We start from the raw sequence: 16,339 nt of genomic DNA on the forward strand, positions 1-16,339 counted from the left end.
GAAGGCTCAGTCCGGCATGTCTTGCCTATGGCAACTATTGTAGGTTCAGTCCGGCATGTCCTGCCTAAGGCAACTATTGTAGGTTCAGTCCAGCATGTCTTGCCTGTCATCGGACTACAAATGCAGCAATACTTATTTAACGAGAATATCTTGTTCAGCAGCAGATCTCTCTTCTGCTTGCAATGCACCCGTAGATACTGAGTTTGGGACAAACGTACTGTCCTGCATGCATATCGACTTATGTCTGTGGTAGAGTCGCCGACTGTAACAACCCTTGCATGAGGTGCAACAGACTAGATCTTTCTGTCCTTTCCTTTGTGACGCAAAAGCTGGCTGGTCTTCCACTGCCTGACTCTTATTGAAATCGTTAATTTCACGCTTTCGAAAATTCTAAAACAACATGTTCCTTTCTTTTGAATTCCTTTCAAACTTCATAGCTTCTGTAACTTCTGCAATATCCTTATGTTGCAGAGCAATGTGTCTTGACAGTCGAGTACGCGATACATGGCAGAAAGGGCATCTTCGGTCTGGCTTCCTGTATGCATCTACAATAGAACAAAACAATGAGTGAGTTAAAATTAATCGTCACATCGGCAATATTTCAGCCATATCGTGACGAGAACAATTAATTAGTATACATAGTAAGTAATAGTAAATTATAAAAACCTGTCTACGAAGGACAGTAAAACAACTAGATTATCACAGAGACGAAATTAAAACTAGTAAATAAATCTAAAACAGTTTAACTATAGATGACAATACAATATAAAAAGAGGCTATAGATTGTCAACAACTGAAGGTAGATCACCATACTAGGGACCATGGGGAATTACAGTACATTTCCTTCCTGCATGGACCCTAGCTGGATTTACACCATCTCTTCAGCTATTAGCAATTTTGGATATTCAAGCCACGTATTAAAATAACATATATTCTACGAATAAAAATAATAGTAGATTTAAATTTAAATTGATGCTTTGGGACTTACGTACCCTCTCAGGAGGACACTAATTTTACAATACTTCAACCCCCTTTGAGGGTACAGCCACTAACAATCGCAGTTATTATTCTAAACTACCAATTAAAAATATTTATCTATTTACAGATCAGTCAACAAATCTAATTATTTTACAAAATCAACTATTAAATGATAAGTGACATTATAAAAAAGATCAAATTCAAAGTGTACCTATGTACATATCGTGGACTGCCCCTACAAGTGTATCATTTGCCATATCTTCAACATCGCCATCTTCCAATGCTGGATCGACAATGTCACGCAAGAGAGTCATATATCCAATGAATAGCGAGACCACATAATACTAACATGACCTTGTCAATACCTGAACTCTGAAGATCCCCCTCCAAACAGCCTAAATTGTAGGACAGTGAAGTTTGATTTGCTTTGGTCTATGTTTAAGGCCCCACTCAGCAATATCCCGTGTTTGTGGAAGCGGTATGTAAGTTATCAAGTATGAACCAGACAAACAAATGAATGAAATGATAAACATCTCTGCAACTTGGATTCAATGAAACAAATCAAACAAGTGAGCGAGCCTGACCGGCCGGACCCTTTCACAACATGCATGTGATGCAAGGAAGAAACCTCCACAGTGTTTGATAGCATATGTCATGTTTGCATCCAGAGCATCGGGATCGTAGCCACGCATGAGTTCAAGTACAAGGCTACATGTATGGGCAACTGATAACGGTGATGGGTCTCGTTTCGGCACAAACTCGATTGAGAGTTTTTGTCAAAACCAAGGGGTGGTTTCCAGTTACTTCCGGTCCAGAACTGCAGCACATCGACAATGCTTATTTCCATATCTCCTTCTGTGGAAGAAAAGATAAAATTAGTATAACAAAATAACACCAATGTTTAGTTGAGACAATGCTAATCATGCTAGACAATGTGCAAGACAGTATCTTCATACGACGTTTGCTCACGTCTCACAGCATTCAACACTATAATAACGCTTTTAACGGTCTTATGGTGAACACTTGAAGGCTATGTCCGATTTTGAGCCATCATTAACACATGTGATGTCGTGTTGTTTTCTCAATTTATGATCACTGGCATGAAGGAAGTCCTCCCATGCAAACATGGTATCATTTTCCTCCTGTCGCTTGTTGGAGCCTCTCAGAGACAGCTTCACCCTGTACAAATCCTTCAGCTGCCTGAGGGTAAGTGGACCGTCATCCTCCACAAACAAAGGCTCGAATGTATCAGTGCAGACATCACCACCTCCCATAATCCCAGCTCCTTGACACCCGATATGAATGTATCTCTGCATGGACCCTAACACATACACGGTGGCGGTGGATGACGGGAGTCTGGTGGTTGAGGGCACTGGCTCTCGTAAATCAGTATGGTCCTTTGCAGTGTTAAAATCTAACGTCACCTCGGCAATATTTCAGCCATGTAGTGACGAGAAAGGTTTTACATACACAATACATATAAAACCTAAGTTGTTAAATAATTAGTCATCGAAGGACCGTCAACTAACAGATTGAGTATAGTATCTATGAAATACAAGCAAGACGCAGTAACTTAGTTTTCTTAGTCACGTGATGGCTGAAATACGGCCGATGTGACTTTGAATTTTAAGTCACTCACTCGAGTCGTGGTACGATACAGGACCATACAGTTTCCAGATCTGATTTCCGGCTGTAGAGTTAAATTTTCCCCAAGCAAAATGCACATCTTTACTGTAGAGGACTGCAGTCAACATTGTTTCAGACAGAAAAAATACAAAAATTGATGGGCTGTATCATTCTTGGCGATCACTGGATTGTCTGATCCAAATTCGATCACTTTCACAGGCCGTCATCTATCCGTGTCTATGTTATTTGGTGTGGCGTTAAACAGCAAACAAACCAACATTAAATACGTATTGATCAAAATATAACACTCGGTACATATCCACAGGTACCATCTAATGCATACATTAGTAGTGAGTGAGTGAGTTGGGCTTTACGCCGCTTTTAGCAATATTCAAACAGAATTAACTAAATATATATATAAGGTTTTGTTTATTAGAACTTAGCATGGTCATACCGAGTGTACAGGCGCGTTGCGGGGGTAGGGTTGAAGAGGTGGATTTCAGTTTTCGAAAAGGCTTCGGACATTTAAGTGTCCGAGTACAGGAAGATTCACGGGTACAAGCGTGAGTACTGTCTCCTTTCTATGTCTGTCTGTCTTAGTAGTACATACAGACTGCCTGGGTACATACAGCTGAGCTTCTGTCCTGTTGTTGCGTCTCTCCAGCGAGTCCCGTGTGTGGTGTTAGTTTCAACCACGTGAAGTCCGTGCACTACAGTTCCACCGACACACAGTGGACAAGCAGCCTATGGTGTGAGAGTGTATGTTTCAAACTGTTGTCTAGCGACTGTATGTCTGAATCCCCGGCCGCAATTGTTAATGTATTTGTACTGTATATGTTCTTGTTGGAGGCAAATGGCTAATTTGTCGGTGGAGTATGTGTGGTTTAGTGGGATGATGGTGTTGGTGATAAAGGCAAGTAAAGTGTTTCGTGTTTGGGGGCGAGGTGGAGTGTCTTGAGTTCATTGTTTTTTAACAAAGGCCTGACGTTAAATTTTAACTCACTCACTCCAAGCCACGTCGGTATCACAGCCTCACAGGCAACCGCACCTGTGTACAGTCTGTCTAAGTTTTATATCCCGGCTAAGGCTGCTTCGCCATCAGCTTGTCGTCCGCCGTAAGTCGGAGCGACGGTAGTGCATAGACTTCACGTGGTTGAAACTGACACGACACACTTGGAGGCACAAGAAAGACGACCGATGGTTTGCTCTTATCACTCACGAAGTGTGCACCCTGTCCTCTTTCTCTCTACCAGTAATACTATGGCAATTCTCATCTTCTGCCACAGCCCAGCAATTAGACTGTGCATAGATATGTGTTTAGTCTCACCATGGTTTCATCATTTGATATTCCACTTTACATGGTTACTTTGCAGCGTTGGGTAGATGCATTCACACGCGCCACATAATGGCAGCACCAGTATATGCGGAGGAGGTGAGAGGCCTTGGGTAAGTATTTCTTGGTATGTTATGGCATGTATTATATGACGCAAATATAATGATAGATATAGTTTGCTTGATTAAATGGTAAGTTTTAGTCAGAGCTCACCACAAACGTTTTAAGAAAGTGTAAACTACCGTTACTTCACTGGTGTATTACCATATTTGTTGCCTGTGATATTATATCCCCCTGTTATTGCAGTTATAATCTTTCTTTCAGACTTTCTGTAGATCCAGGGGCGGTGGGGTAGCCTAGTGGTTAAAGCGTTGGCTCGTCACACCGAAGAACCGGGTTCGAATCCCAACATGGGTAAAATGTGTGAAGCCCATTTCTGGTGTCCCCCGCCGTGAGGTTGCTGGAATATTGCTAAAAGCGGCGTAAAACCAAACTCACTCAGTCAGTCTGTAGATCCAGGATGGCGACATGTCCTACTACAACAGATACATGCCACCGTTATGTATATAAAGCCATGCATGGCCAACTTGTGGTGAGTAATTATTTTGTTAACATGGTTCAAACTACATCAGATACATGATATAATAATCTTAACTCGTATCATTACATACATGCATTTGATATACAATAGCAAATCATCTCAGATTTGTGGGGGGGGAAAATTGCAGAAGACAAAAGACAATTTCGTCAACTATAACAGCTGCTGATATTTAATAACATTACTTATTTCCATCAAAGCTGTTTCATAATCCTTGAAATAAATGATTTTATCACACATTTGTTGCAGCTGCCATTGTAATATGATTATGGGTTTGTGGCAGTGATTGATGACTGGTATTAGAGCCCCTCTTTCATGTTGGCTTAGGTCGACATTACATCCAAGATTGGCTGTACACTTACAGAGAAAGAAGTACTTATGTACGGAAGGTTGAAGGCCATGAAGAAAGTACTCATGCGTGACTCTACAGGTTGTGTGACTCTACAGGTTGCGTGACTCTACAGGTTGCGTGACTCACAGGGTGCGTGACTCTACAGGTTGTGTGTCTCACAGGTTGTGTGTCTCACAGGTTGTGTGACTCTACAGGTTGTGTGTCTCTACAGGTTGTGTGACTCTACAGGTTGTGTGTCTCACAGGTTGCGTGACTCTACAGGTTGGGTGACTCTACAGGTTGTGTGACTACAGGTTGTGTGACTCTACAGGTGTGTCTCACAGGTTGTGTGACTCTACAGGTTGTGTGTCTCACAGGTTGTGTGACTCTACAGGTTGTGTGTCTAACAGGTTGCGTGACTCTACAGGTTGTGTGACTCTACAGGTTGCGTGACTCCACAGGTTGTGTGACTCTACAGGTTGTGTGGCTCTACAGGTTGTGTGTCTCACAGGTTATGTGACTCTACAGGTTGCGTGACTCTACAGGTTGTGTGACTCTACAGGTGTGTCTCACAGGTTGTGTGACTCTACAGGTTGCGTGACTACAGGTTGTGTATCTCTACAGGTTGTGTGTCTCACAGGTTGTGTGACTCTACAGGTTGTGTGTCTCACAGGTTGCGTGACTCTACAGGTTGTGTGTCTAACAGGTTGCGTGACTCTACAGGTTGTGTGTCTCACAGGTTGCGTGACTCTACAGGTTGTGTGTCTCACAGGTTGCGTGACTCTACAGGTTATGTGTCTAACAGGTTGCGTGACTCTACAGGTTGTGTGTCTAACAGGTTGCGTGACTCTACAGGTTGTGTGACTACAGGTTGTGTGACTCTACAGGTTGCGTGACTCTACAGGTTGTGTGACTCTACAGGTTGTGTGTCTCACAGGTTGCGTGACTCTACAGGTTGTGTGACTTTACAGGTTGTGTGTCTAACAGGTTGCGTGACTCTACAGGTTGTGTGACTCTACAGGTTGCGTGACTCTACAGGTTGTGTGTCTCTACAGGTTGCGTGACTCTACAGGTTATGTGTCTAACAGGTTGTGTGACTCTACAGGTTGCGTGACTCTACAGGTTATGTGTCTAACAGGTTGCGTGACTCTACAGGTTGCGTGACTCTACAGGTTATGTGTCTAACAGGTTGCGTGACTCTACAGGTTGCGTGACTCTACAGGTTATGTGTCTAACAGGTTGTGTGACTCTACAGGTTATGTGACTCTACAGGTTGTGTGTCTAACAGGTTGTGTGACTCTACAGGTTATGTGACTCTACAGGTTGTGTGACTCTACAGGTTATGTGACTCTACAGGTTGTGTGACTCTACAGTTGTGGGCCTCTTGTGATATGGGAAGGGCTCACAAAAGAAGTGACTGAGCGGAACTCCTTCACCTTCCAATATATTGCTGATTTTTTCGGCGAAGGCTATTGTAGCTCGATCGACCTATCGGCATAAAGCTCGATTGAACTACTATAGCTCGATCTAACTATTATAGCTCGTTTTCAGGTTCTCCCCGACCTGATAGTGACGAGAATGGTTGTGCATTAACAATAAATACAACTTGTTAAATAACCAGCCATCTAAGGACTGTAAAACAACTAGAGTATCACAGATAGTGAAAACGAGCTATAATAGTTAGATCGAGCTATAGTAGTTCAATCGAGCTTTATGCCGATAGGTCGATCGAGCTACAATAGCCTTCGCCGAAAAAATCAGCAATATATTGGAAGGTTTTAAGGCTCTTACTCTGTATCCCTAAAATTTACACAATTGCAAATAGCATATGTCGAAATAACCCACTTCGGCCTAACTGGGCGTTCAGTGGGATGCGTAATACGATATTTGGAGAAGCATGTTTACTCGTAAAATCGGGCAAAACTTAATAAAAATACGAATAGCTGCTGAAAACAAGAACAGCTGCTGAAAACAATAGATCAGAATATAGATGACAATTAGGTCGCTCAGCCAGGTATAACGACGGACCGTCGACTCACCTGAAATGAAATGCACGTGCTGCCTACATGCACAAGGGGTCATCTCAAAGATATTTTGTGCTTTTTCATGTATGTTGACTATGTCTCATCTCTTGATTAACATCTTACGTGTCTTTCTTTCATAAAGTTTATGTTGAGATATGTAAAAGAGTATGATACCCGAAAACCAAAGAAACACATCGTAGTATATCGGTGGCATTATTTGTAAATTGTTATGACGTGTCGTGTACATCCCCAGTTTAATTGCCCTAAAGGCTTATCTTATCTTAGCTGATATCTCTTTTTCCCCCAGCACGATCCAAGGTTTTGCTTTTGAGACGACCCCTCATATCTGTTTCTTTTTATAGTGACAGTGAGACTCCATGGTAGCAACATCCTTAATATTTTCAGCATATACGTTATTATTTTTTGTTCGTCAGCTATCGTTTATAATGAATCTACGTCTAATTTCAAATTGGGCATTAAAAAGTGTCCTTTGTAATACAATATCGTCGCACACAAATTGGCATAAAGCCATGGTCTGTTCCAAGTAAGACGTTTTGGACTTAATAAAAAACGCATTGCTCATTTCTGCACTAATCTCTCCTCAGTAAAGTCCTTTTTCTACGTTTCCAATCTCCCTACCACTGAGACTGTAATTAGGCTGAACATAGTTTAACATATATATCACACTTTCACATAACTACATAAATTGTAGAGATAAATGAGAAAATACAGAGTTTTTTTCTATTTCCGACAGTACTTTAGGTCTGAAAATTTAAGTAAGGTGAAATTAGAATTTGAACTAGGGTGAAATATCTGTCTAAGCTGTAATAATTTAGACAATCTAAAAATGTCTGTGATCTATGTCTTGTATACAATCATATTTTACAGAAATATGACATCATAATTTATTTCAATCTATAACATACATTTACATTACATTATCAAAGATGCATCACCAACAATGATCCACCCATTAACTAAATAAACTACAAAACCATTGCAATACTACATTTGTTTAAACTTCAATAATCTATACACTATTAACCGACTTCATTTCTATTATTTCAGACCAACCAGAATGTAAAATTCAAAGAAGTCAACCTCCGTGGCAGATACAGTGAGTTTAAGGAAGCGTACGTTGTACTTAGCCATCGGCCAAACCAAATCCCCAATGTCAGAATGAATCAAAGCTTTCCCCAACTGAGAACAGGATACAACATGGGAACCAATGTTACATTTGCCCTAGTATGGAGTGAGTGAGTTATTATTTAACGTCACATCGGCAATATTGCAGCCATTTCGTGACGAGAACATATTTGACATTGAAATGTAATATATGTATATTATAAAAACCTGTCGGCGAAGGACAGTAAAACTGCCAGAGATGGAACCATGCGTTTCAATGGAAATATTAAGGTAAATATTATATATATATTATTTATATATAGAAAGGGAAAATGCTAGAAGACGGGATGGACGGGTGGATTTAAGATCATCAACTACCGCCGAGTTAAGTCAGTGATATATTATAATAGATGTACACTAGTTTAGGGGTAGGTGGGGGATTTTTGATACTAATTTATTCTTTTGTTTAGATATATATTTTGTATTGTTTATTCCATTGGGAGTTGTCCTGAATCGCAAGGCTGCATCTCGTAACTGGGAAACAGCGTGGAGGACAATTCTGCTTGTGCACTGACATGTTTATACCTGAAACGTACCCTCTTGTGGCAAACATGCAAGTTGGAATGGAAATCACACAACGCAAAGAAGACTCACACACTTAACATGTAGTTTCTACAAAACGAGAGAACCACGCCTGTTACACAAATGTTCATCAAATTAGTAGCTTAATGGTGAAACTCGTGTCTTCATTCAACTTTCTGTCTACGTAGGCTAGTAACTTTCAGGCATAGCTAGCCCGACTGACTAGCAACATTTGGAAGCTATTGGATGGCAGTTGACTTAGTAACCCGCCCACTTATGTGAGTTTTCCTCCAGATGATTACAGACCATGAACCTGAGGAAATCTAGACTTACTCTATTTTGGGCTTTAACATTGCAGTACTGATGGGCTGGGAAGTGGAAATAATGTTGTTCAGGCGACAGACTAAACCTAATTAAATAATCTAAAAGAAATCCTATATATGTAGGTAACTGCTAGGTATGGCATATATTAAACCATACTTGTAATATTCCAATTTACCTTAACTAAATTATGAGTCTCAAGGTCATTCGAATCAGCAGTCAAACTGGTTGTACACAGACGCGTTGCTGGGGTATTCGACTCAATGAGTTACGATTTCTTGTCACATCGGCAGTATTTCAGCCATATAGTGGCCAAAACAAGTTATAAACGGCAGAGTAAGGGGACATGTTTGTGTATTTTCTTAATTTCTCAGACTGACTCTTAAAATACAGACTACCCGAATATAAAGAGCTGGGCCCCGTTCCTCAAGGCGATCGTAGCGCTAAGGTGATCGTAACTCCTATACTTTAACATAGACTTACGACTGTCGTAGCGCTACGATCGCCTTGAGGAACGGGGCCCTGAACTTCTGCCGTCCTGACGCGAGTCCCAGTGTGTCGTGTCAGTTTCAACCACGGGATGTCCGTGCACTACAGTTCCACCAACACACAGTGGACGAGCAGCCTATGGTGCCGTGGCCTTAGCCAGGTTATAAAACTTGGACAGACTAACAGACAAAAAAGCCCAACGAAACATCTATGTACAATTTATGAATTGAAAATGATAGGCAGCTAGTTGTATTTGATCGAGAATTGAAATGTACAGGGTAAGTAATATATACAAGTAGGAAACTATTGATATATCAATAAAAAATATTTGGAACGAAATGAGTATCGAACCTGTGATTGCACCACGGAAGTGGAAGAAGGCAAGGGTGAAAGCTCTCAACGGCGCTCTATAATGTACACAAGGAGTTGTCGCTGTGGGGAGCTACAAGCAAATCACATGATGTTAATGGCACGACTTATTGTACTCCCCGTTATAATGGGTACTGTGCTCTGATGGCTTCTATCAAAGCTTCAAAGGCTGGTCTGTTTTTTAACTACACATGAGCGCCATATGTATTCAGCCAAATGGTGTCCGAAGTTTTTTCGTGTAGAATGCGTTCAGGGAAGCTGACGCTTCACGCACCACCACCGATTTTCGATTAAATTAGTGCAAGCTTTGCTCTCTGGATCTGGAACAAGTGAATTATGTTTTTGATATGTACACAACATACATTATAATTACTAACAGAATATATAAGTATATAATGAGGGAAATATTTACCAACAAAATTGTTCGAGTGATTAACCGTCTCGTGAACGTATCTTAGATCACTGATTCCTCTATATGCAGCCCACTGATATGATTGTACTCCCCTTCTTTATGTGCCTCTCAATTAGTGGGAGCAATGTCTGGGCATCTCGGCGCTCCACAGGGACTAGGAAGAAATCACGGGTTTCTCTGCAAATCCCCCCAAACACCCAAGTTCCCTCCACTAATCGTCCACGATTATATTTGCGACGACCGAATTTGGCCTCGTCAATCTCAACGGTGCAATTAGCACCCCCTATTGTTGTTGCACGGGATTCCTCTGTCGCAGCATTGCAGACCTCTCTGCAATAATTATAATAATCGGAAATTGTTTCTCTACTGGTGCCTTTACCTTCAGCCGGAAATGTAGTCTCTTCCGCACAGAGGGTATAGGGGATTGTTTTTCCAAAGCAATACAGTATCAGTAAAGTTTTCCTAATGCTTAAATTGCTGGCCTCAAACCACGTTCCCTTTCTTAAAGGGACACAATTTTGACCACTTTTTTTGCATTTGTTTTTGTTGCATTGAAAACGGTACTGGGGATACGTATGAGATTTGGCACAATTTTTTGGAGTTTGGTTATGGGGTCAGAACAGTGACGACATTTACCAGATGTGGGTAACAGTCATTTAGTCTGACAATATTTAATTGCCGAGGGTTCCGAACCCAACTTTTGGCACAAAGAAAAGAAAGTTTCGCCACTAGAATTACTACCACTCGTATCCTGGAGTGTGGAAGAGCTCGGAACGTCAGTTACGAAATCCAATTTATCCACAGGGGTTGGGTCTAAGAATAAATCATCACTTTCAGAGGATGTAAAAGTCTCTCTGCGCTTTGTTTGTGCACAAGGAATAGGTGAATCACTGTCACTATCAAATAGATCACGGGATTGATCGATCTTCCTCTTGTTAGACATAGTCCTGCACACCAATAATGTGCTCACACTGCTCAATTCAATTTAAATAAGTGATGGAAAAAGCAACACATCCTGTGGGAAACGAAACTTACAAGCCATGCAGCATATGAAACAGACAATAGTCACGCTTAAATCGGGATCAATTGACAGTGTCATGGATGACTGGTTTCAGTTTGGTTAAATGTTTAATATGACAAGGACACAAGCTATAATAAACAACAGCAAAGAACTCATTAATGTATTCACATTTTAATGCGATGCTCACATGATCACGGCAATAACACACGCTTATATGAAATCAACAATAAGGTTTTATTATGTCAGTCTCATTCATAAGTAACACATAAGCTCAAAACGATCATATTCACTTCAGCCGTCATCGTCCTCTGTAGCACAGAGGTAACACCAGTGGACTATCAAGTCAGCGGCACGGGTTCGATTCCAGCCTTAGTTAGTTATGTTCATTTGCATGATAGAATGTTTCATTTGCACATTATAATTAGTTGATAGTTAATACTATATATTCTCTCTCCCAGTTTCCGGAAGCAGCAGAGCATGAAGAAGGGATGTAGTGCGGGTGTAGCCGAGGTCGCCTTGGGAATTTCGGCTCTGGGCCGTTGGGTGCAAGACAAAACAATTGTGATGATGGTATGATTTTATTATGAGGCTGTTGCTGAGGTATCTGAAGAAAGAAAAGATGTTTCCACCTCAGCAACAGCAATTGGAGTCTTAAAATATTAAATTTACATTAACTATATTATGCATTGTAAACAAGTATCAGTTAGCCAAAGTAATCAATAAACCTTTTGCAAAACAAATTTGTAAATGTATGGAGAGCACATGGTCCATGCACATGGTCAATACAATGTATACAAGTTATAATTAATTGCTTTAAAGTTTAAAATTATAAATTATATATTACCCCTAAATTGAGGCAGATGGAAAAGGATTAGAAAATGGCCATACCTGAAGAAAGAAAAGATGTTTCCACCTCAGCAACAGCAATTGGAGTGAGGTGGAAGACAGGTATGCCAAAGGAAGTAGACTGGGGGACACAATAGCCAATTAGAGGACAGATAACACATCAAAGGAAGCCTTTGATGTGACTTATAAATAGAATAGGGAAAGCCCAGAAGGTGGGTACTGAATCAAAAAATAGAACAGAGGTGAAGGGAAATCCTTGTCAACAAGGCTCCTGGAAACAGATAAAAAAGGTGAAAATTAAGAGGCGGCGTTCAACAGCAAACACGGACAACATAACAAATGGACATTTAACAGATAATGATATGAAAGATGGCTGATGCAACAAATGGAAAGATGAACATACAATTAAATAAAGAAAACATACGATATATACAAAAGATCAAGTCAGTTATCCCTGCTACACGGGGGTGAGGTTGGATGTGATTGAGTAGGATAAGAAAATAGACGCTAGCAACTAAACCTTTTATAAAATCTTTTTATGCCCCAAAACTTCTGAATCCCCTTTAAACGCTTAAAACCCCCCAAAAATAAATAAGCGCCCCTTTTCAGAAATTAATATCTATTCTTAAGCATAGGTAGGGGATAAAAAAAGGGCGGAAATCTTTCCCAAATGGGGACTGTAGGCAGAACGGTGTGTGACCTCTCGCAATCAATTCGTGTACAGCTTGTCAAACTTTCCAATCCACATCGGTATCACAGCCTCACAGGCCACCGCACCTGTGTACAGTCTGTCCAAGTTTTATAACCTGGCTAATGCCGCTTCACCATCAGCTTGTCGGCCGCCGTAAGTCGGAGCAACGGTATTGCACGGACTTCACGTGATTGAAACTGACACTGGGAGAGCAGAAGCTTTGCTCTTTACTACGAAGGCCTAGAGGAGGCAAAATGTTTTTTGAACTTTCTTTTTTTTAAAATTGATAATAACCACTTTTGTTCTGGTAATTATCACTCCGCGACACATCAGGACTGTTGTATATTTGCTCCTGACGTATACCGATGCATGTCCCCACAGTATCTCTATCAGCAATACTCTGACCTTGAAATTTGGGTTTTTGATATTCACGTCTGTTGTTCAACGCCACACTCAGCAATATTGAAACTCTATAGCGGATAAATATATGTATTTAGACTTATCGTGAGTTTTTTTCTTATTGACAAATCACAATGACTTTGGAAATTCTGTTGTCTTTAAATTTTGGCATTATGATAGAAAACTATTCACACTAGGGCCAAATTTATGACAAACATGCAATTTGGTTCAGTTTTAAGCATCGAAGTTCATGTGAGAGGAATCCTCGGGGACTCAAACTCGAAACGGGTCACCATAACAGCCTTTTATCCTTACATCCTCTGTATCGAGGAAAATAAGATCTTCAATATAACTTGTTGTAAGTTCCAGGACTACAAACACCAATTGCGCTTTTAATGGCTTTCAGTATATGTGTTATGAATTGAGAAATACTTTTAGTCACGACATGGCTGAAATATTGCCGATGTGACTTAACTCACTCACTCATCACGTTCTCATTTAATTATACTAACTGAAAACCTCCTCATAAACAAATCATCGAGAAACGTTTTTACAAAACCAAGCGGTATGACATATATAAAGCCAAACAATGGTAAATATTATCAAGAAAATTTATTTCATGGAACTGACACCAGGTCACGACGACCCAGCACGTGCAGTCAGTGAGTTTGCCACTGAGGTAGCGTCTCCTGGGTGACGCAGCACGTGCAACGTTTGGTGTGAGACGCTCGCCTCCACCAGTGTCGAAATAAGATCTCAGTGATAGGCCTTATTTTGGAAAATAATGTCGAGTAAAACGTAAACGCTTTCAAAAAATGCAAACGTTCATTTTTCAAAAGGCATACTAATTTTGATAAGGCTGAATATCGCGGATGTTCAAAGGTGAGTGAGTGAGTGAATATTTAACGTCACGTCGGCAATATCTCAGCCATACCGTGACGAAAACAATTTTGAAGAATAAAATCTGTTGACGATGGACAGTAAAGATATTATAGTATAATAGATGTGAATATAAAACTAGCATGTAAAACTAAAACAGTATAAAACACGGTCTATAGATCGCCAACAACTGCAGGTAGATCACCATGGGCCGATGTTCCAAAGAATATAAGAAATGTTTGGATACACATATAAAGAAAGATAAAAATGAATTGATCAGCCCCATAAAGAAAGCTAGGAAATACCAACAACAAGTAACAAATGTAATAATTATGAGAATTTCCAGGCTGCAGTGGTAGAGTTGGTCAGAAGAAGATGATTTGTTCATGCCTGTAATGAGAAAGTGCTGTTATTATAATATATATTATTTATAGATAATGTAGGTTATTTATAAATTCCAATATTTTAAACCTATCCTATCTCACCATTAGCAGTTCTCTCTCTGCTTCGACACTGAGTGGAACGAATGTAAACTTCGCCCTGAAGGCCTCTCTTGTCCCTACACCCGTGTTCTCCAAGCTGCTCTCCTTTCAGGACAGGTCCCTCGTCCCTCACGAAGTGTGCAGCATGCTCCCCTACGAACCCACGTGACTACCTCTGAGTGGTCAGTCTACTTCTTGACGCACGGCAGAGTGGACGTGTAATATCTTTGAGTTTGTGTTGTGTTTCGTATCATGGGGAAACCTGATCCTCCTAATGAAAAGCGTAAATTTTGCGTTCAATGTAAGAAGATATTTTCTACTTGGGACCCACACATTGCGTGTGTTGATTGTGTGGGTCAATGTTCCTGTGAGAAACGTTATGATAAATACTCTGGCTTATCTATTGAGGACTTCAAGGCATATAAACGGGTCTGTACACGTAGGCTTGCAGATAGGGCTAGAAATACTTCTACTGGCCACCACCCTCCCTCTACTAAGAAAGCTCGTTTGGCTCGCCCCACACTCACGGCTCGTCGTTCTAAATCCTCGCCTTCCGGAGCTGAGGATTTTGTGGATGTCTCGTCTGATTCGTACTTTTCAGAAGACGTACGACAGCTTTTTGGGACGCTTCCCTTGATCGACGTCTCAGAACCGTTCTGGGTTGGTTTGCAGTTGAGAGATCTGGCGCACCCCGGGCTTCTCGGGGAGGCCTTTGATCAACAGTTTTTGTGTCTGGGATTTCTGGTTCGTCTCAGCCCATAACTACAGTCAGTTGGATTCACCATTCTGATTTGACCGTTTCTCCTGGTCACTTTAGACGACCCCTCCTGTTCGATCTTACTTGTCCGAGCGGTCTAGTTGTCCTTGCCGTTCGAGGTCTCCTCGCGGTTCTGTTACGTAGATCGATGCTGTGGTCCTTGTTCACCCCAGCGAACCGATTTTCATCTTCATTGTTCTTAACGATCAAACCATGGATAGACTATCTCAAATTGTCAATACCAGAAGGGGTGGTGTAAATCCAGCTAGGTTCAATGCAGGAAGCAAATGTACTGTGAGTCCCCATGGTCCCTAGTATGGTGATCTACCTTCAGTTGTTGGCAATCTATAGCCTGTGTTTATATAGTATTGTCATCTATAGTTAAACTGTTTTAGATTTATTAGCTAGATATAAATTCATATCTGTGATAATCTAGCTATTTTACTGTCCTTCGTTGACAGGTTTTTATAATTTACCATTAATTACTATATATAACAATTCATATGGCTGAAATATTGCCGATGTGACTTTAAAGTTTTACTCACTGACTCACTATAGCCTGTGTTATATTGTATACCCGTAAAGATCTGGGTCTGCCTGTTTTGTCTAGTTAAAACGAACATAAATTGTTTTGATGAATGTAGTTAGAAATATTCGCAATGTGGGGGAAATGTCATCTAAATCATTCCTTATAATATTTGATGTTACAGTAAGCCAAATACTATCATATGGATCTGAAACATGGGGTTTGAATACTTATGATTCTTTACAGAAAAATCATAGAGATGCTTGAAATCTAGCACATGTAGCACCACGGCGTGTGACGAATGTGGTAGACACTGTGTAAAGACAATGAAACACATCTATCAACAAACACCCTTGGATCAATATATCTGTCTTCTAAATGCCTGTATTATAAACAATGGGAATGTGAACTATGTCAAGAATATTATTAAAAAAATCACTGTAAAGAAATTCGGTAGCTTTATCACGTTCTCGCTGCTCATCGCATGATTTGTTTGTTGAAAGTGAGCGTTATATCAATATTCCTTGTAATCATAGAATTTGTTACCTCT

General features: G+C 40.6%; 1 long non-coding RNA gene across 1 annotated transcript; it reads right to left on the minus strand.

The window, feature by feature from the left end:
• Positions 1-11,774: 11,774 nt before the first annotated feature.
• Positions 11,775-12,388, minus strand: LOC124261783. The gene is made up of 2 exons (XR_006894426.1): positions 12,123-12,388; positions 11,775-11,838 (listed from the first exon to the last, which is right to left on the minus strand). It is a non-coding gene; the product is annotated as an uncharacterized LOC124261783 (long non-coding RNA).
• Between the last annotated feature and the right edge of the window lie 3,951 nt (positions 12,389-16,339).

This window comes from Haliotis rubra, unplaced genomic scaffold, assembly GCF_003918875.1.
Source record: "Haliotis rubra isolate DU_JTF1 unplaced genomic scaffold, ASM391887v1 Scf809, whole genome shotgun sequence".
NCBI classification, from domain to species: Eukaryota; Metazoa; Mollusca; class Gastropoda; order Lepetellida; family Haliotidae; genus Haliotis; species Haliotis rubra.